Source organism: Crinia signifera, chromosome 3, assembly GCF_055691185.1.
Source record: "Crinia signifera chromosome 3, ASM5569118v1, whole genome shotgun sequence".
Taxonomy (NCBI): Eukaryota; Metazoa; Chordata; class Amphibia; order Anura; family Myobatrachidae; genus Crinia; species Crinia signifera.
In genome coordinates, this window is record NC_139219.1 from 287436008 (window position 1) to 287461178 (window position 25171).

A 25171-nucleotide genomic window follows, 5' to 3' on the forward strand; every position below is an offset into this window, starting at 1 on the left:
AGAGTCTAAGTCTTCTTTCCACCTGTTTCTTAATGTCAACCATATAGAGTCACAATCAAATCTATTATTAATAAGTAAGTAATATAAACATTTCAATTTATACACATTTGTCTCTGTGTAACAAAGTAATTTATCTAATGAGTTTACTTGTGAGAGCATAATCTTTGAGGGGCGTGCAGTGGTGTGGAGCCTGTGTGCGGACAGGAAGTGTCTCACCTGAAAGTACATAAATATCTGCGTTTTAGGCAGATCGTATCTACTTGACAGTTCAGTGAAGGAATACATCTCCCCGCCTGGGTCATAGACTTTATTTGAGGTGTCCAGCCCTTTTTTCCTCCACGTATTAAAACAAGTGTTAGTGGTCGATGGTATAAACGATGGGTTCCCCCAAAGCGGGATAAATCTAGTAACTTTAGGGTTTTCGCCACATATCCTATTCATTTGCACCCATGCTGCATACGTGTCCCTAAAGAGGACATGTTGTAAGATCCAGGAGGGAATATCCCGCTTATTAGCCTGTAAAAGTGCCCCTGGTGAGTATGGAGAGAATACATCTGATTCTAGCATGCAATCCGTGTATGTAGAAGCATTCAACATCCAGTCCCCAATATATCTAAAAGCTATGGCTAGGAAATATAATTGAGTATCCGGATAATTTATCCCCCCCTTTTCTTTTGGAAGTTTTAGTTTATCTTTCGCAATTCTTGGCCTCTTATTTTTCCATAAAAATCTATTGAAAGCTGATTCTAATTTGCTTATTTCCGGTTTTCGGATCATTATGGGGAGCATCTGCATACGGTATAGAAGTTTAGGGAATATTATGGATCTAATAATCACCATCCGTCCCAGCAATGAAACAGGGAGATCTATCCACGCCTCCATTTTTGTTATCATTTGCGTTATTATTGGCGTAAAATTAAGTGCATATAGTCGGGAGAGATCATTGCATATATATACCCCCAAATATTTGATTTGTGTTTGTGTTATCGGAAATGGGATATCCAGAGTTCTCAATATTTCGATATCACATTGTCCAATCGGCATCAACTCCGACTTTGTCAGATTTACCCTAAATCCTGCTATTTTTACAAATGATTCTATAAGGTGTAAGAGGGCTGGTATGGTGTTTTCTGGCTTGGAAATAAAAACCAAGGCATCGTCAGCAAACAACGCAATCTTTAGCTCCTCTTTATTTAGCTTAATTCCATGTATCAATGGTGTTGTTCTTATGGCCTCTGCCAAGGGTTCTATGGCAATTGCAAAGAGGAGCGGGGACAGCGGACATCCCTGCCTCGTTCCCCTTTGCAATTGGAATGGGGAAGAGACAAGACCATTACACATTATAGACGACCGCGGTGCCGAGTACAAGGTGCGCACTATATTGATAAAATTCTGTGGGAAGCCAAATTTCTCTAGAGTCCCGAGCAGATGGGGCCACAGCACCATATCAAAAGCCTTTTCGGCGTCTAAGGCCAAAACCATGTTGTTGACCCCATCTGCCCCGGAATAAGTGTGCGATTTTTGGATGGCTGCCAGTACTCTCCTGACATTTGTAGTCGAATGTCGGCCTGCAATAAAACCTGTTTGGTCTGAATTAATTATTTGTGGCATGACTGGTTTTAATCTTTCCGCTATAATTTTTGTAAACACCTTGTACTCCACATTCAATAAAGAGATAGGCCGGTACGACCCTGCTAGTTTAAGGTCACGCCCCGCTTTGGGGATAACCTTAATTAAGGCGTCAGAGAAATACTCAGGGAGTTTATTATGTTCCAATATTGAATTAAATGTGGCTACCAGAGAGTCAGCTATATGTGGGGCCATTATCTTGAAAAATTCGTTTGAATAGCCGTCAGGCCCTGGTGCTTTGGCCAGTTTCAAACGACCAATGGCCCAGGTCACCTCTTCTTTAGTAATGGGATTACCAAGAGAGGTCAAATATTGCTCCGGCACTTGTGGAAGTTTGAGTGTCTCCCAATATGACAGTGGTGTATTTAAGGGTGGTTGCTGTCCCTCGTCTCCTCCCCCAACTGTCAGTAAAGAATTCGGATCCGAGTATAATGTTAAATAATATTCCCTCATTATTTGAACTATTTCCTGGTCCGAGGTTGTTAGAGTGTTATCCTCTTTCAGGAGAGGTAAAACCGATATTCGGGGTTTAGAGCCATTCAGTAAATTTGTCATCATTTTCCCCACCTTGTTACCGTATTTAAAAAATTTAGAATTTATATTATAAAGATATTTATCCCCCGTTAACTGTAGGTATTCATTAAAACATGTTTGTGCCATCCTATATGCTTCCCTATTGATTGATGTCGGACTTTGTTTAAATTTCTGAAATGCTTCAGTTAGTCCAGCCTGCAATTCTAAATATTTTCCATTTTGCTTCCTTTTGAGCTGTGTGATATATGCAATGATCTCCCCTCTCAACACAGTTTTGGCTGTTTGCCAAAATATATTGGGGTTACTTTGTTCATACCCAGCGTTTTCCATTTTAAAATGTTTCCATACCGTATCCATATGTTCTTTGAGCTCACCTGATTGCGCTAAGTGTGACGGGAATCTCCACATAGGTTTTGTTTCAGCAGTGGTTTTAAATGTTAATGTAATGTAAATTAAGCCATGGTCTGACAATGTGGGGGGGCAAATGGTTGGCGCGGTGACCATCGAAAACATTGGTTCCGCCACCAAAATGTAGTCAATTCTTGACCAAGTATTATGAGTCAGAGAGAGACACGTAAAGTCTCTCTCTGTCGGATTATGTGCCCTCCACACATCTATCAGATTAAGTTCTTTACTTAGATATGGTACTCCTATCTTCGGCAAGGGTGTTAATTTCCTAGGAGGGGGAGACCTGTCTAGTAGTTGGGTTGAGATTAAATTTAAGTCCCCACATAGTATTAGTTTAGTTGGGTCGAATGTATGCAGTTTAGCTATTAAATTAGTAAAAAAACTTTTCTTGTACTGGGTTGGGGCATATATATTGCTTAATACCAGTTCTCGTCCATCAATTTTTAGGTGCAGCAGTAGATATCTCCCCCCTGGATCTGAGAGCGTTGAAATAACCTGAACCCCAATGTTTTTTTTTGCCATCGTGACCACTCCACATGATTTGGAATTCAATACAGCTGAGCCTAACACCTCCCAACCCAGCATTTGCAATTTCTTGACCTCCGGTGCCAACAGGTGAGTCTCCTGCAAGCACACAAGCCCCACACCCCGCTTATTCAAGTACATAAGGAGCTTTCTCCGTTTAGCTGGCGTATGGATCCCTCTGATATTTAACGAGCCCACTTTATATGACATATCTGTTATACACTATATTTGTAGCACTCCTGCCTCCTGTCCTAGGATAAATGTCAAAGGGAAGGGTGGAACATAAGGGGGGGGGACACAACAAACATACAACAAATAACATAAAAAAGTGTAGAGCAACTACTTCAAATAACAGTCTGAACTTCCGTGCAACTTGTCTCCTACTCCAATCAACTTAGAGCAGAAGCCTTTCTTAAATGGCAGAGTGAAGCCCGGCCTAGCTTCCTCTTTACTCACCCACCCCACTTATACTGTAATTATAAACTTTTGTTACATGTCTGCATGTTTATGTAGATCTCCGTTTAGTATAATTATGCCGTCCTAATTTCTTTTAACTACTACGCTATAACTTTCCAATTTTAAAATGCACAAAACTATCATATCAGAACAGTTCACATAAGGCTTTAAGGTATAACGATATGCAGTCCCATTGTAGAATCAGTCCTGAGTATGTTCTCAGTATACCATCATCTCTCCTTTGGGCAATCATATCAACTTTTTGTTTCCCGTCAACCGGTAATCATAGTACCTCACCCATCTGGATTATCAGCTATGTCTCTTTCTTCCCGTCTTGGAGACATCTTTGACACAAATTTAGTAGCTTCCTCTGGTGAATCAAAGTCTCTAAATGAGGTTCCGGAGAACACCCTTAGTTTAGCTGGATAAATAAGGTAAAATTTGTGATTATCTTTAGCCAGGGTTGAGCAAACCTGAGTGAAAGCTCTTCTAGCCTTTGAGAGCTCGATGGAAAAGTCCTGGAATATCTTCAAGGCATGTGTCTCCCACATAATGGGGTTTTTCTTGCGTGAGGCTGTCCATATAGCCTGTCTGCAGGAAATTTAGCACCTTAAATATGACCACTCTTGGTCTATTTTTGTCTTGTACAGTCAAAGGCCCCAGTCTGTGTACCCGCTCCAGTACCATATCTGCGCATTGCTGATTTATCTGTAGCAGCGCTGGAAGTGTGTTTTTTATAAAGAACTCTAGCTGGGGGCCCTTAACGCTTTCAGGTATGCCAGCGATTCTTAAATTGTTGCGACGCGCCCTGTTTTCTGCATTTTCTAGCCCATCTTTCAGCCGTTTGTTGTCCAGTTCCAACACCTTTACAGCCCGTTGCAGAGAGTGTATATCATCTGAATTAGCCCCTATCCGGGCTTCTGCTTGTGTGATACGGCCTGTCAATTTAGTTATCTCCTCCGTTATTGCGCTGACTGCTTTCTGTAGCAGCGGCTGCATAGTATTGTTAATTGCTGCGGTGATGTCGCTATATGTCAGAGGAGTCGAGTCCATCCCTGCCCTTAATTCTGCGGGGTCAGTATTGTTTCCCAAGATAGGTTTTTTGTGTGCTGGCGTACCTTGCAGGGCGTCGTCAGCGGGCGCTATGTTTTGCTCCCCCTTCCTTTTGTCCTGCCGTTGCGGCTGCGGCTGAGACGTCGCTTTGGAGGTCGCGCTCTGGCCCCGATTCTTGTCCATGGATTCTTGGACTCTTCTAGGGGACCGGGATCTCGTTCTCCTTTCCTCAGACAGGGTTGCCGATATGTGGGGTGAGTTTGTGCAGCGGAGCTCCGAAGGAGGTTGCTCACTCCTTCATGCCGGAAATGGAAGTCAGGCTGTATAGGCTTGAATGGCCTTTTGCTGCTCCTCCATTCTCTGAAGCATATAGAGCAGTGGTAGCCAACCCTAGCCCTCGAGAGCTACCAACAGTTCACATTTTCAAGACAACCTAGCTGCTGCACAGCTGCACTCATTATACACTGACACATTTTAAAAGATACACAGATGGAGCTAATTAGCTCACTTGTGATTCTGTGAGGAGACCTGCAAAACCTGCACTGTTGGTAGCTCTCGAGGACTAGGGTTGGCTACCCCAGATATAGAGGGTGGAGTTCCAGCGCATCACCACCTCTTGTTTGTGGTGATGACAGGGCAGGTTCAGTAGTTTTTGATGTCGCTCCAGTCTTCGGCAGGCAGTGGCAGAATGGTGAAAGTGTCCCGCAATTTTCAGACCACTGCAAGCATCTCCTGTGGGCAAAACATGGCACATGTTGGAATTTGCCCATATGTAATGCCCGCACATTGTTACTGGCATTGTCCAATACCACAAACTCCCTAGCCTGACTCTATTGGCTCCCTCTTGCAGGTGGACATGGACTGCGGGATGCTAGGCTTTGGCTGTAGCCGACATGGCTGAAAGGGCGAGTTAGGCCCGCCCAAGCTCCGGTGCAGCCAGGTGTTAGGTGGTGACAAGCCCACGACGACCTCCAAGGATAAGTCCAAGAGGAGAATCTAACTAAACTAATGAACCCCAGCTATAAAGGATAACACCGAAGTACAAATCCATATTGCAACACAAGTACAGGATAAACTGATAAATAAACACTGGAGTACTGAGATAACGAAACTGAATCCAGTGACTCTGTCGCAACTAAAACCAAAGCCAAGCGACCTCATCGCAAACTGTAAAGTTGTTCCCAGCACAACTTTAAGGGGTTAACCCCACACAAATCAAAAGGAGTAATAATGCCCAACCTCCACTAGGGCAACTGACATGCTAAAGAGCCACCTAACTGCAGGCTCAGAGTACTCACGACACTGGGTATAAGATGGAAGTCCCAAGATGTCAGCAAGTGCAGCAGGCTCAGGCATAAAGGAATAAGCAACACGTCCCAGGACAATCCTGCACAAGGCACAGGAAATTGCAAACCAGGAAACAGGAAGCTATCACTGGCTCTGCATTGCTGGGGAAAATGCCTTAAGAAGGACTCAGGTGATTAGCTCACCTGAGACATCTCCAGCCAACCTGCCAGCAGGAATAATGAGCTCATTATCAATCAGCCTTGTGAATAAATCAAGACTCCAGAAGATTTGAGCTGCAATGGCACAGACTGACCACCGGAGGCCACCAAAGAGTCAAATGCCAAACACAAACAGAACAGAACACAAAACAGACCTGAACCATCCTAATGGTTCCTAACACCTTGGAAGGAGCTAGCGTTTTGGAGATGCTGCTGCTGTTGCTGTGAAAGTGTTGCATCTACCTACTGGGCTGTCACAGTTATATAGTCCTTAGTTGCTCTGTACCAATTGTCCACATGTCCTTGGTTAAATGGACAGTGGGTATGACCACATTTTTCAGGACACTGAGGACACTTTTTGGGATGTCTCTGTACATTATGGGTATCACCTGTCTAGTGAACTGGAATCTAGACTGGATTTGTTACCAGGCACACAATACCGCCATCAATTTTCTAAATCCCACTCCACCAATGGTGGACAATGGACACATGTCTAACACCAACATAGCTGTCAAGGCTTGAGTTATTTGTTTGCCATAGGATGACTACGGTTGTACTTTGTCCTCATTGCAAATGACTGTTGGGTGGCAGGGCTGGTGCTAGGGGGTTCGGCGCCCTCCTGCAAACTATAAATTTGCTCCCACCCAAGCTTTACAAAGGGACAGTGCACACCAAAAGAAAAACGTGTGATCTCACAAGGAAGGGTAATGGGCACAAAATAGTACTCTCACTCCAAATGACACCACATAGTAGCAAAATTTTGGTGCTATGAGTTAAAAAAGAGGGAGAGTTCGCGCCGTAGGCACGCTCAAAAATGTAGGAGCGTGGCTTCATGGGGAAGGGGCGTGGTCACATAAAAGTACCAATAACACAACACATTATGCTTCACACCTCAATGCCCATTACACATTATACCACACACAGTAATGCAAATGATACATTATGTCACACATCATGATGCCCCTTACATAATATGCAGCACACCATAATGCGCATTACACATTATGCCACACACCCTAATTCCCCTTACAAAATATGCCATGCACCATAATGCCCATATGACATTGACACACATTATGCTACACATAATGCCCCGAGAACTCCTGAATATGCCCATATTTGAAGGGCTGCTTATTCATAACGCCCACACCAGTTGCCAAAAGTAGTTGCTATGCTTATACATATTGCTCACACCAGTTGCCGACATTAGTATCGCTGCCTATACACATGCCCACACCAGTTGCTAACAGTAGTAGCACTGTCTAACCATATACCCACACCAGTTGCCGACAGTAGTAGCACTGCTTATACACATGCTCACACCAGTTGCCGACAGTAGTATCGCTGCCTATACACGTGCCCACAATAGTTGCCGACATTAGTAGCGCTGTCTACACATATGCTCACAGCAGTTGCCGACATTAGAGGTGCTGCCTATACACGTGCCCACACCAGTTGCCGACATTAGTATCGCTGCCTATACACATGCCCAAACCAGTTGCTGACAGTAGTAGCACTGTCTAACCATATACCCACACCAGTTGCCGACAGTAGTAGCACTGCTTATACACATGCTCACACCAGTTGCCGACAGTAGTATAGCTGTCTATACACGTGCCCTGAATAGTTGCCAACATTAGTAGCGCTGTCTACACATATGCTCACAGCAGTTGCCGACATTAGAGGTGCTGCCTATACACGTGCCCACACCAGTTGCCGACATTAGTAGCGCTGACTATACACGTGCCCACAATAGTTGCCCACATTAGTAGCGCTGTCTACACACATGCTCACAGCAGTTGCCGACATTAGTAGTGCTGCCTATACACGTGCCCACACCAGTTGCCGACATTAGTAGCGCTGTCTACACACATGCTCAAAGCAGTTGCCAACATTAGTAGTGCTGCCTATACACGTGCCCACACCAGTTGCCGACATTAGTATTGCTGTCTATAGACATGCCCACACCAGTTGCTGACATTAGTAGCACTACACTCACACTTTACTCTCCTGGCAGCTGCTCATCCTCTCCTGTCTTGTGTCTTCAGTCTTGCTCCCTCATAGCTCCACCCCTTCTGTTTCGTGTAGCCCCGCTCCATCCGGCAGTGTAGCTCCGCCCCTTTTCGAACGTACTACTACTGCTGCTGCGTGCTGACCTGGCCTGATCTGATGATTAGGTAGGAGCCTGGACTGGAGGGAGCTCTGTGCCTGGGCGCTGCTTTCTGTCATCAAGTGTGACAGGCGCAGCAGCCGGCAGCCACAGAGACAGACAGCAGAGGATGCAGAGCAGGACAGCGCTTCTCCTGCCCTGTGCCTACCTGCTTTGCATCCTCTGCTGAGCGGTTAGCGCCGGCCCTGTTGGGTGGTCAATTGCTTAGTGAAAGAAGTAGTGTTGTTCCGACTTACCCTCTGGGATGATGAAAGACTCCCAGCAGCAACAGCAACAGCAGAAGTAGCAGCAGTAGGTGTAGCGTTGTAGGATCCTCCAGAGGAATCCCGGATAGAAGAGGAGTCAGTCATGCAGGTGAACCTCCGATCTGGATCGAGGAGGGGATTGACTTGCTGGTGTGGTTTTTAGGTGCTTGGATACAACAGAACCAAGGGTTTTAGGTGTCCCTGGACTGCTTACGGCCATAGACATAGTTCCTGAACTAAACAGTGACTTATGAATGAGCTTCAGGTGACGCATAAGCAGGGCTATTTTTCAGTAGGCTCCAGCAGGAACTGAGGCCCTTATTCTAGTTCACTCTTTCTGACAAAATATTTCTTAGATGGACAAAACCATGTGCACTGCAGGTGAGGCAGGTGTAAAACCCCACCCAAATCTAATTATCTCTGCACAAGTAACACCTACCTCACCTGCAGTGCACATGGTTTTGTCCATCTAAGAAATATTTTGTCAGAAAGAGTGAACTAGAATAAGGGCCTCAGTTCCTGCTGGAGCCTACTGAAAAATAGCCCTGCGCATAAGGGAGGATTTCCCTAGCTGGCCAACGTCCTAACCCCAGCTAATTGTAGCTTTAAGCATATGGCAAGACAATTGTTGCCCGGATGTAGATAAAAATAATTCCAGACCAAAGAGGTGGATTTTTTGGTCTTCTGTCCAGGCATGGCAATGCCTTTTGCATCCCACGGACAACTGTCTCGCTCGGTGCCTCATATACGCAAACCACATCACCATCTTCCTTGTCAGCTTCCTTCTCAGCACCAGCTACATCAATATCCTCCTCTCCTCTTGGTGTACTTCAACAGTGACACGTTCAATATTGTTAATATGGATTTTATTTGTGTTTCTGCGCAAGATGAAGATTTAAGTTAATGGACATTATATGCATCAGTGACATTGCTAAACCTCATTACCTGCTCCTGCCAATCAAAGACTAACAAACAACAGCTATAGATAAACCTTTTACCTCAGTAGACTCAAGGAGAAGTGCTGAATACGTGTTCCACCATATTTGTAAATGCTTTAAAAAAGTTAGTTAGAATATTCCCATATACAATCCCTTGTTATATGTGCTCAATAGAGAAGAAGTAGGATGGTACAGTATATATGCATTGTACAAAAACCATGTGACCCGAGCTGGGCTGAGATGGGTTGAGCTGAGATAGGAGGAGCTATGATACCACCTTGAATGATGCCTGAAGCATACAAGCTCAGCTTCATGCATCCCTGTCTGTCTGAATAAATCACAGCACATAATTTATAAGAAATATGGAGTTGAAGGTCATTATTAATTTTTCCTCATCACGCCAATATCAATATCAGGAACTGCACTGTGGGTGATCCTTCCAGCATATGCAGAGGGCATGCTAATGTTGGAAGGAGCCACCTCTTCCCGTACAGTGATGGGAAGGTCAGGCATCACAGCCACCAACACATTTGGACTCTCCTTGGGGATTTTTGATATCATGATTTTAAAAGGCAGAGTTGTTTCCTGTGTTTTTGATTACAGCTCTCTTTCGTTTCTTAGTTTCTAGCAGGGGGAGGAGGAGGGCTTAGATCGTCCTGTGAAGCAGAAAAGTATCCATTCCATACCACTCCGTGTCATAAATGGCATATTGGCAAGCTTATGTTTCTCAAACGATTTACATTTTTTTCTTCGTGTTTTCTTTGTGGATTTTACTTGCCCTCTAAGATGACATTAGGCGTTGGCCTTGGCAGACAATGTTGAGTGGCATTTTATCCTGTATGTCATGACTAGTGGCAGCAGCTTCAGCACTTGGTGGAAGTGGTTATTGTTCTTATTTCACTATTTTATCTTCAAAATTTTGGTTCTCCATTATCTTTCTGGAGTTTAATTATGCACCAGTAGTATAACTGGACTGGAATTATGCAGCTGTATCACTGGACAGGAATTATGCACCAGTAGTATAACTGGATTGGAATTATGCACCAGTAGTATCACTGTGCTAGAAATATGCACCAAAAGTATCACTGGACTGGAATTACGCAGCTGTATCATTGGACTGGAATTATGCACCAGTAGTATTACTGGATTTGAATTATGCACCAGTAGTATAACTGGGCTGTAATTATGCAGCTGTATTACTGGACAGGAATTATGCACCAGTAGTATTACTGGATTGGAATTATGCACCAGTAGTATAACTGGGCTAGAAATATGCACCAAAAGTATCACTGGACTGGAATTACGCAGCTGTATCATTGGACTGGAATTACAGCTGTATTACTGGACTGGAATTATGCACCAGTAGTATAAATGAACTGGAATCAATGGTGTAACTATAGAGAGTGCAGGGGATGCAGCTGCTATGGGGCACAGCGGTTTGGGGGGCCCGTGGCCCCAGCAGACAATCCCCTGCACCCTTGTATACAATTATGTTGCCTCACTTAGAGCTTAAGTTCCTGTGCTGAGGTGCGGCACTGTGGGCATAGAGGTCTCGAGAGATGATGAGGTCATCGTCTCGCTGCCGCAAGTCCAGCGTTAGCTCCGCGGTTGAGTGCTGGTGCATCGGGTTCCACTCAGCAGGCCCGGTGATCCCATTGCACCATTAGAATATGTTCTGCAGCAGGAACGGGTTGATCACAGTGACTTACATACACAGTCACCGGACAGCCTTCCCCTACACACCACTGTGAGTTGGAGGGAGAAGGGGGAGGAGGTGGGAGACTCTAAATATGTGACTGTCAGCAGCGGCCTGGTGGCGCTTTCCTCTTCACACTGCGCACTGCTGGCTCCTCCTCATAGAAGCAGAAGCAGGCTTTGAGTCCTTCTCCTCCTCATGTCCTCCAAGCACCTGCTGTTTTTCTCTCCATGCCCCCTCTGCCTCATTGACCCTCTGCCACAGTCTCTGTGCCCCCTCTGCCCCTGCTTTGATGCCCCTTTTGCCCCAATCTTCAAGCCTCCATCTGTCTCCATAACATCTATCTCTGTGCCCCCTGTCTCCATGCCCCTTCTGCCTCTTTCACTAAGCCAGTGGTTCCCAAACTGTGTGCCGTGGCTCCCAGGGGTGCCTCAGGACACTTGCAAGGGTGCCCCAGGTTGGTGGTCCAGGACCAATTCAAATTTTTCATGGTTAATTGTTTATGGGCAAAACCAGTGCTAGTGGCTGCCAATCATACAATGTGTACAAACAGAAGCAACTCCTGCCCTTTACCACATAACTGACCAGAAGGATCACATAGAAACCCATTCTACTTAATGTTATATTTATTCTGCTTTTTTTTCTTTGGCCTAGGGGTGCCATGAAAAAATTCTGATACTCTAGGGGTGCCGTGATTCAAAAAGATTGGGAACCCCTGCACTAAGCCCTGTCTGCCTATTTGTACCTTCTGCCCATGTCTTTTTACCCTCTCTGCCTCCATGGCCCCTTCTCCCCTGCCTTCATGCTCCCTCTGCCCCTGTCTCCATGCCCCCACTATGTCTATCTCCATGCCCCCTCTACCTGTCTCAATGTACCCTCTGTCTCCATACCCCTTCTGCCTCTTTCACCATGCCACTTCTGCCTTTATGCACCTTCTGCCATAGTCTCTCTGCCCCCCTGTTTCTGTCTCCATGCACCCCCTGTCTCCACCATTCTGCTTCTTTCTCCATACCACCTCTGCCTTTATGCCCTTTCTGCCATAGTCTCTCTGCCCCCCTGTTTCTGTCTCCATGCACCCCCTGTCTCCACCATTCTGCTTCTTTCTCCATACCACCTCTGCCTTTATGCCCCTTCTGCCATAGTCTCTCTGCCCCCCTGTTTCTGTCTCCATGCACCCTCTGTCTCCACCATTCTGCTTCTTCTCCATGCCACCTCTGCCTTTGTCTTCATACACCCTCTGCTCTTGGCCGGGGTGGGGGGGGGCCTTCAAAAATATTGCTTTGGGGCCCACAACATTCTAGTTACGCCCCTGACTGGAATTATGCACCAGTTGTATTGCTGGACAGGAATTATACACATATTCAAAGTATTGAGCCATGTTGATACATTCCATATTGTGTACTTTTGTCTATAGGAAATACAGATTCTTTTTTTATACATCGTGGCTGTGATGCATATGCTTTTTACCAGGGGAGGCTTTAAAGGAGGAGACGTAGCACAGTTCAAAATTCAAATAGGGGAGCCACAGCCACTGCCACCAACTGTCATTCCAAACTGACTCACTGTCAGTTGGTGTTTCTCACTTATTTGACTTCAGAACTGTGCAACAGCCTCTCCTCAGGAGCCACCACTGATTATCGAGTGATTAAACGCCACCCGCCGAGTGCCTGCCTTCCCCCGCCACCAAATCCCATTGTTACCATGGTAGTAGACCATTAAATGATTTATCCTGCTTCTCCATGGGAAAGCCCAGCATTTTCATGGGGATGCCCATAAAACGCTGGGCGTTCCCATCAGCGAGCCCCATTTCCGCCCCCGGCCCTCCCTTCCCGCAACAAATGGCCAGCAAGTACGTAATTCACCAAAGCCGTTCAGTGCCGGGGTCTGTACATGCGCAAATATTCATGTGCGAATGCGCAGACTGTGGCACCCCGACCTGGGCCAATTTGTCCAGCGGGGGGCCGTGTTAATAGGGTTGCTAAGCAACCATGTTTTAAATGCCGCCCAGACAGCGGACTTCAAGGGTTAATACCCCGAAGGCGCGAAGAAAGTGTCCTCAGGCTGATTGACAGCCTGAGGAACATATGAGATGAGGAGGAAGTGAAGGGGATGACGCTGGGGGGGTCAGAGGTCCCAGGAGGAGGAAAAAGGAGCGCATGGACCGGAGGAAGGAGAGAGGTGATGTCGGAGAGCCGGAGGTAGAGGTTGCAGAAGAGCGGGGCGGAGCAGAGCCAGCAGCGAGGGAAGACAGCGCTTGAGCACCGCCCAAGAGTGAGCTGACGCCTGGGGAGAGGAGAGGAGATGTCGGGGAAGTGCAGCAGCCAGCGGGGAGAGAAGCCGACGCGGAGTACAGCGGGTCAGGAGAGGCGCAGCTGAGTGTGGCAACGCTGCAGCAGCAGCGCCCACACTAGCATGCCCTCCTGCAGAAGAGAGGCCCAGCACCAGCCGTAAAGACGCCGGGGGACCCCACCGCGACGGGCAGGAGCCTGCAACCTGCTCCTGATGCCAGGTACCATCTGCGCTGGTCACCCCAGGCCTGCCTCCCCGTCCACTCCCTGCCACCAACGCAGTATACCTTAGAGGGCACTCCCTTTGCTCACCCAGAGCACCCCACATTATTAATTCCCGGCTAGGCTACCTTATTTCACGCCACCCCCAGCACCCCACTAGAAGGACCAGTGTGTGCAAAGCACCCATCACCTCAGAAGCCCCGGAGGGCTGTACATCAAGGGGCACCTAAATCAGGGGAGGTTAACCCTGTATATATATGTACAGAATCGTGGGGATTCACACCCATTTCCATTTGAGCAGGGGACTATCCCTTTTACTTCGGAGGATCCACGCTAGAAGATTTTATAAGTTGTAAAGTACCGCTGTTACATTGGCCTAACTTAGGCAATACTGCCACCGTGTGGCCTAAGTGATGACTGCTGGGAGTCAACCCTTTCCCGGGTGTTCGCCTTACTGAATTAGGACCACTTCATTAGGGTGCGCACCAGGAAGAGTATTCGTCCAGCACTGTGTCTTATTGTGTCTAGTATAACGTTGTATGACCTGTTACGTTTGGTATTGTATATGTGTGGTATGCCAGGTACCTGGTAGAAGTATGTATTAGATGCATAGGGCCAGTCATTGATGACTGCATAGCGAGTGGAAATACGGTTGCCTGCAAGGACCCAGTTGGCGGTCGGCAGGAGCAGTTTATCCACTCCCCAGTATACTGGAAAATGTCGGGAGAGTTGTTAGAGAGTTTAATGACCCCATAGGGGTGGTAATCCGCAAGGCGGACATATTTGGTTACTAGATCGCTAAAATTGTTTGCCGCACTTATTGTCGTGCGGGTGTACATTAATTGTTTGTGTCCTATTTGCACTAAATAAAACATAAGAGGTTGTAGCTGCTGAGCGCCTTGTTTGAGTCCCTAGGGTGGTTTGTTCTCTGCAGCCGACGCGGCAAAGAATCAGTGTGGAACCAAGAGTATCCAGCGACTCAAGGTATTTATCTACCCCCACCGGCGGCGTATCACACAGACCCCCCCACCAACATTGGAACAGGGCCATTGAGTCAGGCCATTAAGGTATTTTGTTAGTATTTTAGGTACTCTTTACTTAGAACGGCGCCCACGATTTTGATCGTGGGAATCGTTAGTAAAAAATCGCGGGCATTGAATGCACTAAAAAATCGGGTGCGATGCCCGCGATTTCCCATAGGGAACAATGTTTAATGTCTCAATTGACCCGATTTTCCTGTTCAATGCCTCAATTGACCCGATTTTTGAGAATAGAAAGTGTGGCGAGCGCAGCGAGCCACCGAGCCCGAAGCATGGCGAGCGCAGCAAGCCCCGCGAGGGGACGCGGACAGCTGTGAAGCCCGTAAGGGGACGCGTATACCTGTGAAGGTATCCGTGTCCCTTCACTGCGCTCGCCACGCTTCGGGCTCGGTGGCTCGCTGGGCTCGCCACACTTTCTATTCTCAACTCCACGCCGACGTGGATAGTGGGGGTATGAAAAGGTCGTAGGACGCGTACCGCCGCTCCTCGCGGGCTCGCTGCGCTCGCCACACTTCGAGTTGACATTGATCGTGGGGTGGCGTTAACAATTGGGGTGGCCATTTCACACTTCAGGGTGCCTATTTGGCCTCTGTGGCCCATTTAACATTGTTTCCTATGGAAAAATCGGGTTAATTGAGGCATTGAACAGGAAAATCGGGTCAATTGAGACATTTAACATTGTTCCCTATGGGAAATCGCGGGCATCGCGTCGGTCGCATCGCACCCGATTTTTTTAGTGCATTTAATGCCCGCGATGGCCACGATGGGCGCCCTTCTAGGTAAAGAGTACCGTATTTTATTTGTGGCTATGTGACTCGGCAAGCATTGGGATTCACTTGCCTTCTAAGCCCGCCCCGGACTCTCATTTGTGGGTTCTAAACAGTGGCTGTGGTATACCATTGCCAACACATATTTTACATACAGCTTCACATGTTATAGTCGGGTCTAGGTATTGCAGCTGCTGATGATTGATAATGCAGTTAAATTGCCAGCAGGTCAGTTCCCATCTGAAATATGCTGAATGAGCATTTATCTGGTTAATTGCACTTATGTGATAAGGTGTGCCTCAATAAATTAGCGTTATCATTTGTTTGATAAAAGTCTCTGAAATACAGTATGCTGGCCTCCTTTATCACTTTCCCAACACATTAAAGCTGTACTTGCTTAATACACAGTGATCAGCAGAAACCACAATAAAGATATTTCAAATTACAGGATATATCATGACCACATTAATACTGAATTTCTGTTTCCTCATTATACCAATTAAGCTACAATCCAGACAAATGACCAGCCCCAGACATTAGCAAAACCAACTAATGTCTAAGCTAGTGATGCAGAAATCCGGATGCTTCCAATTATCCGGATCTGAGTAGTGATCCGAGCGCTGTTTGGGATTTCCAGCCAGGCTGGGATCACAGACCGAGGCAAAACGTCTTCATCCCAGCTTGGAATTTTCGCAAGATACAGATTCATATTATTCCCTGCAGCGCGTCCCCGTATTCTGTGTCTCTGTGTCTCTCTGGGAAGCTGGCGGTGGTATCCTGTGCAGTCCAGTGCAGTCCAGTCCTGTAGTACTGTGCTGTCTGCTGTCAGTGCTGGTGTCCGTGCAATGGTGCTGTGCTGTATAGTGCTGCCATTAAGTCCAGTGGTACTTCTGTTAAGTCTAGTTGTACTGCTAAGTCAAGTTGTACTGCTAATCCAGTGCTACTGCTGTTAAATCCAGTGGTACTGCTAGTTCAGTGCGACTGCTGTTAAGTCCAGTGGTACTGCTAGTCCAGTGCTACTGCTGTTAAGTCCAGTGGTACTTCTAGGCCGGTGGTACTGCTGTTAAGTCCAATACTGCCATTAAGTCCAAAGGTACTGCCGTTAAGTACAATGGTACTGCTGTTAAGTCCAGTACTGCCATACAAGTCCATTGGCACTTCCGTTTAGTCCAGTGGTACAGCCGACAGCTGTATAAGTCCAGTGACAGTCCAGTGGTACTGCCGTTAAGTCTAGTGGTACAGCCCACAGCCATATAAGTCCAGTGAAAGTCCAATGGTACTGCTTTTAAAGTCCAGTGTTACTGCCGTTACTTGATAAAGTGGCCAGGGGGCACATGGCACCCTGCCCCCTGGCCCAGCCTGCAACTGTGACTTCCAGAAGAACTGCCATCTGTACAACCTTGCTCTGTGACATCACCATTCAAGTCTGCCTCACTTCGGCTTCACAGGTACTTCCTTTGAGGCCATAACACCCACAAGTGTTTTGGTTTAGATTCTTTTTTTGGGTATCTAAAATTCGATTTAAAAAAATCAATAATTACTGATAAGAATCCTTAAAAAATTATCTAAAATTATGTAATTTTTTCAATCAATCCCAAAAATTCAGATTCAAAAGTCGAGTTCGGAACCATGGAAATCAGGGTTTTGGTTGGTTCAGATTTAAAAAATTGAAGTGGATGCTGAAGAACTGAACAACATCTCTAAACACACTGTAAGTAAAATATATATCTGTAAGTGTGAGCTAAAAGCGACAAACTCATAAGCATTTCTATAAAGGGTGCATTGCGTGCGGTGCACGCTCGCCCCTGAGTCCAGAGGGGCCCACACCACACACACTGCACCCATGTTTTAATACTTTCCTTTCCTGAGTCCTGATCAGCTCTGGCTAGCGCACTAATAAAAATGTTACCTTTGAGTGACAGGATGGGTGCGGGGCAGCATAGAGGAGCGCTATGTGGGCTACTAACAGAGGGAAGTGTAAGATAGCCCTGTAGTATAGCTGCGCCAGCTTGTTCCTCTCTCTCCCTCCCACTGCATTAGTCTTCTTAAAGAGACTGGGAGGCCGCTGGTGCCAGCACCACAGCACTGTCCCAGCACAGCAGACCTCACACACCGCACACACCAACATCAAGGGCAGGAAGAGCAGGAGAGTGAAGAGGAGCACCAGTTCTCTTTCCCTGCAGCAGTGCCTCATTTATTGTAGGCGCTCCTGACATTGGCTCCCCCAACCACCGCGGGGTCTGCAGCTGCATAGTTGCCCCACTGCCTTATATCATTGTACTACCTGACAGACCACTGATTTCACCTCCGCTGTATGTTACCGATACTGCTGTATATATAACAAAAGATGTCTTGTAAACATCCAAGCTGGATAGACTTCACCAGGAGCTTGGATTTACTGTAATGAACCTTTTTAGTACAAACTCACAGTTACAAACACAAGTAGTGGAAGTGAGGAAATGTTCAAACCACAGTCCAGCACAAACCACTTCCTCAGACTGTTAATCAAAGAGGATGAAGTTTCTGGTTAAGAAGTGTAAAGAATTTGTCAGGGTTTGGGTCTCTGCTGTTCCCGGCTGTGGCAGCAGTGGCCCAGTGGTGGATACTGGGAACTGGAACATGGGTGGCTTTAGGTAAGGACAGTTCATAGGAGTATCACTGGCACTGCAGGCACAGCTAAGTTTGGGGAGTTGACAAGACTCTGGTCAGAGGTGCGGAGTCTAACACCACCAAGGGTTTTCATCAGGGATCCCCACAAGGAGATTTGGACTCCACTGCATTTGGTGGTGAGGTCGTGGCCCTCTGACCTGAGTTCCCCACAGCTAACTGGCCAGTCACGAGACATGGGCAGTGACTAGTGGCAGTGAGCTTGGAATTTGGAACTTGGCCTGCGCTGGCCTGGGAGGCCGGAGAGATGACAATGCCTCGGAAGCCGATGAGTAGTCGACAGCCTGGAAGCTGACATGGAGGGTTGACGGCCTGAGAGTCGGCACAGCACTGTAGATGGCCTGGGAGCCTTAAGGAGTGTTGATGACCTGGGAGTCGACACAACACTGTAGATGGCTTGAGAGCCAGATGGAGTGTTGATGACCTGGGAGTAGACACAGCACTGTAGACGGCCTGAGAGCTGGAGAAAAGTCGATGGCCTGGGAGCCAGAGGGGTATTGACGACCTGGGAGTCAATGGGAGCTTGTTTACGACCTGGGAGTTGACATGGGAGTTGATGGCCTGGGAGCCAACACAGCTGTTGATGACCTGGGAGTCGACAGGAGCTTGTTGATGACCTGGGAGTCAACAGGGGAGTTGACGGCCTTGGAGCCAACGCGTCTGGTTATGACCTGGGAGCTGACAGGAGCTTGTTGATGACCTGAGAGTCGACATGGGAGATACAGGAACTGCAGAGTAGACACCTGTGATGACTTGGGAGTCGCAGATGGTATGGCCCTTTAAATGCAGTAGCAAACTGCTGAGGGATGCTGTAGTGCTCTATCTTCTTCCCTTGGTAGCTGGAAATGGTAGACAGCGAGGAAGGTAACCTGGCAGGTGAGGAGAGCCAGGGACCTTTATTATCAGCAGCAGATTGCAAAGGTTTTACACAGGGTAACCACAGGGACTCTGAACAGGATCCTGGAGCCTTGGAGGACTGGTTATACACAGTTTTTCAAGGACTGGTTATTCACAGTTGTTCAAGGCTGGGAAAATGTGCCAGAGGCCTCAGCTATATCCCCCCTGCTAGCCTGCGATTGGCTGCAGAAAGGACGTGTGCACACCTTTAATCACATGGGTCAGTGCACAGGTCAGAGTATCAAGGTCACAGGGAAATCCTTGAACAATAGAGTCTTGTGATTGCAGGTGTCATGGCGGCACTTATGTGGTGTGGGCCCGGCCCGTGTCCAGCGTAGGACGCTGGCAAGAGTTCAGGGTAATGCCACTCAGATCCTGCCATGAAGAGTACCCTGGGATGGCACAGGACATGGGCCTACACCAAAAGACACACCAGCAAGCAGGTAAGTAACGCAGGCGTCTGCGCAGATGCGAATGCGCACCGCCTTTTCTGACAGTACCCCCCCCATAAAGGGTGGGCACCAAACATCCCTAAGCTTGCTGGGATTCTCCTATTGGAGCATGTACATCACCATCATTGACCCAGCTTCTCTCCTCAGGACCATATCCTTTCCAGTCAATGAGACACTGGATGTTACCATAGCTCTAACGAGCACCCAGAACTTTGTTGGCCTCGAATTCCACCCCACGATGGGTGCATACTTTAGGAAGCACGGGCAAGGACATCTGGAATCGATTCAGTATGAGAGGTCGTAGTAAGGAAATATGGAAGGAGTTGGGTATCTTCAGATAGTGACATAATTTGATTTTGTAAGCAACAGGGTTAATTTTCTGAATGACCAAATACGGGCCAATGTATCTTGGGGCGAATTTAATGGAGGGTGGAAAGCCAGACTTTGTCACCTGGTTTCAACTTGGATACCATTCTCCTCTTACGATCTGCGAAGAATTTGTACCTCTTTGATGCTTTCTTGAGAGAAAGATGTACATTCTTCCAGATCTGAGAGAAATATGTATAACATAGGGGGAGGGGCCCTAAAGAAATATGTATTAGCAGACTTGGCAGCAGGAACTTCCATTGGAGACAACTCTTAAAAAACTGGAGGACAAGGATGTTGTCCATACACTGTGAAGAATGGAGTGTGACCTGTGGAAGTGTGATACCTGTAGTAGTGAGACAGTCATCTTGGGAGGACGAGACGTATAAGCGGAGGAAGTTCTTGAGGTCTTAGTTAACTCTCTCCGTTTGTCCGTTTGACTGTGGGTGGTATGCTGATGAGAATTTGAGCTCTATCTTGATCACCTTACACAGTGCTCTCCAGAGTCTGGCGACAAATTGAACGCCTCGGTCGGACACCATCTCCAGGTAGACTACTAGGTATTCATATAAGACATCATGGAAAATCTCATTGACAAAGTTCTGGAACACCACGGGAGCATTGCTGAGACCAAAAGGCATTACCAGATACTCATAATGCCCGTCCCTGGTGTTAAATGCGGTCTTCCACTCATCTCCTTTTCGGATCCTGATGAGGTTTTAGGCTCCTCTGAGGTCCAGCTTGGTGAAGACTTTGGCACCTCTGACCCGATTGAAGAGTACCATTATGAGTGGAAGCGGATAGCTGTTCTTTACCGTGATCTCGTTTCAGACTCAGTTTCAGTAGTCTATGAAAGGACGCAGCCCGCCATCCTTCTTTTTGACAAAGCAGAATCTAGCACTTGTCAAGGATGTAGAAGGGCGTATGAACCCCTTCTGGAGGTTATCCTGGATGTACTCAGACATGGCCTATGTCTCAGGAACAGACAGTGGATATGTATGGCCCCTGGAAGGGGTCTTACCAGGAAGTAAGTCTATGGGACAGTCCTACTCATGATGAGGGGTAACTGATCGGCAGCTTTCTCACTGAAGACATCCTGAAAGTCTTTATATTGCTGGGGCACTCTTGGAAAAGGTGTCTACAGTGTCGTGTCCACTACCAGTTCGTCAACACTCCTTCCGGCTCCCATGCCATCTACAGTGCTGTTCTGGCAAAACAGGATTCATCTTTTTCCATTTGTGGGTATCTGACTTCCTTATTGTTATTGTTTTTCCTTCTTTTTTGTTTTTCTTTTATTTTGATTTTGTCACCTCCCTTTTTCCTCTTTCGGTTTGATTTTTACTATCTTTGAGTAAATGGGGAACGTCTTTTCTTTATAAAATGATAATAAGAGTCCCTTTAAGAAGAATATCTATTTTCTAAGCATGAAAACCTGTTTGAGATGGGTGTATTGAAGTCGCTTCTGCAAGTTGTTCATGGCTGGGAAAATGGGCCAGAGCCCTCAGCTATATCCCCCCTGCTAGCCTGTGATTGGCTGCAAGCCGCAGCAGCAATTAAGTCCAGGAAGTACCTGTGTACACCTTTGGTCACATGGGTCAGTGCACAGGTCAGAGTATTAAGGTCACATGGAAATCATTGGACAACAGAGTCATGTGATTGCAGGTGTCATGGTTACATAGGGGTTTTTTCTAGTCCATTCTTTCTGACAAAATCCTTCTTAGATGGACAAAACCATGTGCACTGCGGGTGGGGCAGATGTAACTTGTGCAGAGAGAATTAGATTTGGGTGGGGTTTTTCTTCAAAGTGAGATCTATATTGAAGTGTAAAATCATGCAGTCAGTATTTTCCCTGCACAGAAACAAAATAACTCACACAAATCTAATTCTCTCTGCACATGTTACATCTGCCCCCCTGCAGTGCACATGGTTTTGTCCATCTAAGAAGGATTTTGTCACACCTTTGGGGTGCTGAAAAGCAGATTTCGGTGTTTGCACAGGTCAGCAGGTACACTGCTATACCACCCTGCCAAATGGTTTTGGTTGTCCAGGCTTGCTGCATGCTGCATAACATAGCTTTGGGTCAACCAAATTATGTAGATGTGGCCCCTGCAGCAGTCGTGCAGGAAGCTCAAACTACTGATGTTGTAGTGCGAAGTACACGGAGGGGGGATGTGGTTCGTACACAGATGATAATTCAGCATTTCACAGGTAATTTTGTTGTGTACAATGAATAGTAAAGGGGAACCTGTAACACACATACATTGTTAACATTACGTTTTTCCCTGTCCATGTTAATTGCCCAGAAGCACACCAACAATAATGGGCAACACCTGCAAGCTGCAATACCACAGCATACTTTATGCCTGGCAACATGATAACACCTGTAACAATGTCAAGTAAGTACTGTACTTTTCTGTTTCTACAAATGTTTGCAAATGCTAATTAACATAGGCTTAATTGATGGAGGTGACATGGATCATTGATCTGATGTGCTTGAAATTTTCTAAAACAAGTGGCGCCTACATACAGTATGCAATTCCCAATGTTTATCCCTCTCAAATTTCACTATTTCCGGACAATTCCATGACAAATAAGCACACACAACCCAATGCCCCGTGTCTGCTAAAATGTCACTATTTGACACTACATAAAAGAACAGTGTGGGTAATCATTTGTAAAGAATGACAACAAGTTTGCTGGATGCAAATATTTTTTACTTGCTGAAACATTTAGGCATAGCCCATACCATATAAAAAATTCACATGAACATTCACTGCATGAGTGAAGGAAAAAAAACAGCTCATGATACACATGTAAATGCACACAACATTAATCATTTTTGGCAAGCGCCCGGGTATTAGCACCCTTACCACTGGTGGCACCACCACCCCTAGTACGGATACTACGCCGTGGGGGAGTAGTGGGGGACCCACTCATGGGTGTGGAGGACACACTACTACTTTGCGTAGATGTGGTTTGGTGCTGACCTAACAAACTGGTTGCACTGAGGCTGAGTTGCGTTTGTAGGGACATCAACGCAGTTGTTTGGCCATTAATAACTTGGGTCTGTTCAACCATATTGGCATTTAGTGCTCTAAAATTAGTAGTTTGGCCCTGAATGGCTTGGCCAATTTCTGCTAAGCGTGTGTCTAATGTGGAGACAAGACGAATTTGTGTCCCTACATTAGCACGCACACTTTGGGAAATTCGTCTTATTTGCAGAGCTATGTTACGCACATACCCCTTAATGGTTTCTAGTTGGGTGGTCTGCACCTCCATAAAATATATTTGTTTCACCTTGAAAAGATGGATGGATTGCGCCAACTCTTCCGCACTAGTTGGAGCGTTGGGGGCTGCAATGATTGGGGGCTGCTGCCTATGTGACTGCGTATAGGGGGCCTCATTGACTGGGTGTGATTGGTTTTGTGCAGGTTCCAACGATGACACCGTCTCTAGGATGATTTCACTCATGTCGTCCATATTTTGCATCCGTGGGTTCTGGCATCGGTTGTGAAGGTCCTACAAATGAGATAACAGTGGTAAGTATGCTATGCAGATTGCTGTATGGTGGGTCATGATACCTTAGTTGGAATGGTGAGGTGTTGCTCATGCATTATGCATGCATTGGCACAGGCTACTGTGGTAGGGCCAGCCATGTGAGTAATGTGCAATGTGTTTGTGTAACAGTGTGATATCTCACCTGCAGACTGGACATTGTGAACAATCGGATTTGGCTGATGTCGATCAACAGCAGGCTGGGACTCCAGAGATGGAGCTGTTTGAAAAAGGAAGACATTTTCCATTATGAACATTTGCACCTAACTGGCACTTTTTCACAAATGCAGATAAAAACTTTATCAAAATCAAACATTTTTCCTCTGATATGATTACATAAGGAATTTGATGACTTTGAACTGAAGTGGTTATTTCAGTATTATGACTGTGAACTATATTTTTCATCCACTTGCTACTAACAGGAAAGACCATCAGATTACACATGTAAAAGTGACTGTAAAGTGCTTGCCCAACTACCCAGAGGATTGATATGGATTAACAATCAAGTACACTGCAGCCCTACAGTGATTAGGACAGCACACATTATTTGGATCTGTGGAACTACATAACCCAGCAAAATGCACAGTCCATTATTTAACAATGAAACCTAGCCAAATGTGTTTTGGCTGGGATATGTAGTTCCACACACAACAATCTATTGGACACATAGACATATGCGCACATGACATAGCAAAATGTGAAGTTGACATGTGTGGACACTTACCAGTTGGCGGTGGAGTGGGGGGCCTGTCTGTGTCGGCAATGTGGATGCCGGGAAGCACCTCCGGTGGGATGATTCGGCGTAGCAGCCTCTCATAGGCCTTAAAGCTGACTTGCTGCCTAGGTCCACCTCCTGTACAACAGGCCTCTTTCTTCTCCAGGGCAAGCTTGGCTTTGAGGCGCTTGATGTCATTATATCGCTTTTGACGTTGCGCACACTCCTCTTGTGTGTGCTGACTGCATTTTCCTCAGAGGTGATATTGTCCCACATCCCCTTCTTTCTTGCCACACTTGTGCGGTGATGGTGAGGACCAAGTATGCTGTCATACAGGGGCAAGAGTGCACGCACCAGGGCCATATTCTCCTCATATGAGAACCTGACTTTCCTCCCACTAGCTGTACGAGCTGCATCATCCTCCTCCTCCACATTTTCAGGGTCACCCTCCTCCTCCAGTCCTGCTTCTTCCCCCAGCACCTCCAAGTCTGCTTCATCTTCCTCCTGCAGAGGCCAGTCCACCTCTGAAAATTCACCCTCTTGCACCTCCTCTTGCACCTGCCTGGCACTCTGTTCCTCCTGTGAGGACACATGGCTTGTGCCTGCTTCCTCCTCATCCTCCATAGCCACCTGCTCAGCTTCCACCATGTGGCCTCTCCCTGGCGCAGCTCTTGCTGGGAGCATGCTGGCTGTCCCTATCCTGCCTCTGACGGTGCTGCCTCTCACTCCCCTACCTCTCCCAGTGGTTGGGGTATTTCGGCCCAAGCTGGCTGTCCCTCTGCCTCCTCTGCACCTTATCACTGCTCCTCTCCTCTCCATCTCAAACGCCTTACTCCCTTTCAAAGGGTAAAATGGCGTCTGCGCCCCTTCATATAGGGGGTGTGATGCGTATTGCAAGGGACTAAGGTGGGCCAATAGGTTAGCATGTTGTATGGGCTGATCAGGTGTATTGGTGTAAATCGCATTCCGGTTGGCTGCAAATACGCACATGACCTAACCCGGAAATCGCACTTTTATGGCGTATTACATAGACTCAATTCGCA

General features: G+C 46.8%; 1 long non-coding RNA gene across 1 annotated transcript in view; it reads left to right on the forward strand.

Annotated features, from left to right (window-relative positions):
• The window catches only part of LOC146062754 (uncharacterized), a 60816-nt gene extending 35890 nt beyond the window's left edge, over positions 1–24926 (forward strand). Inside the window, exons 2-6 of the long non-coding RNA XR_014471500.1 lie at positions 3019–3186; positions 17083–17187; positions 22162–22254; positions 23290–23397; positions 23565–24926. This is a non-coding gene — a long non-coding RNA (uncharacterized LOC146062754). The remainder of the gene's footprint in view (positions 1–3018; positions 3187–17082; positions 17188–22161; positions 22255–23289; positions 23398–23564) is intronic.
• Positions 24927–25171: the final 245 nt, after the last annotated feature.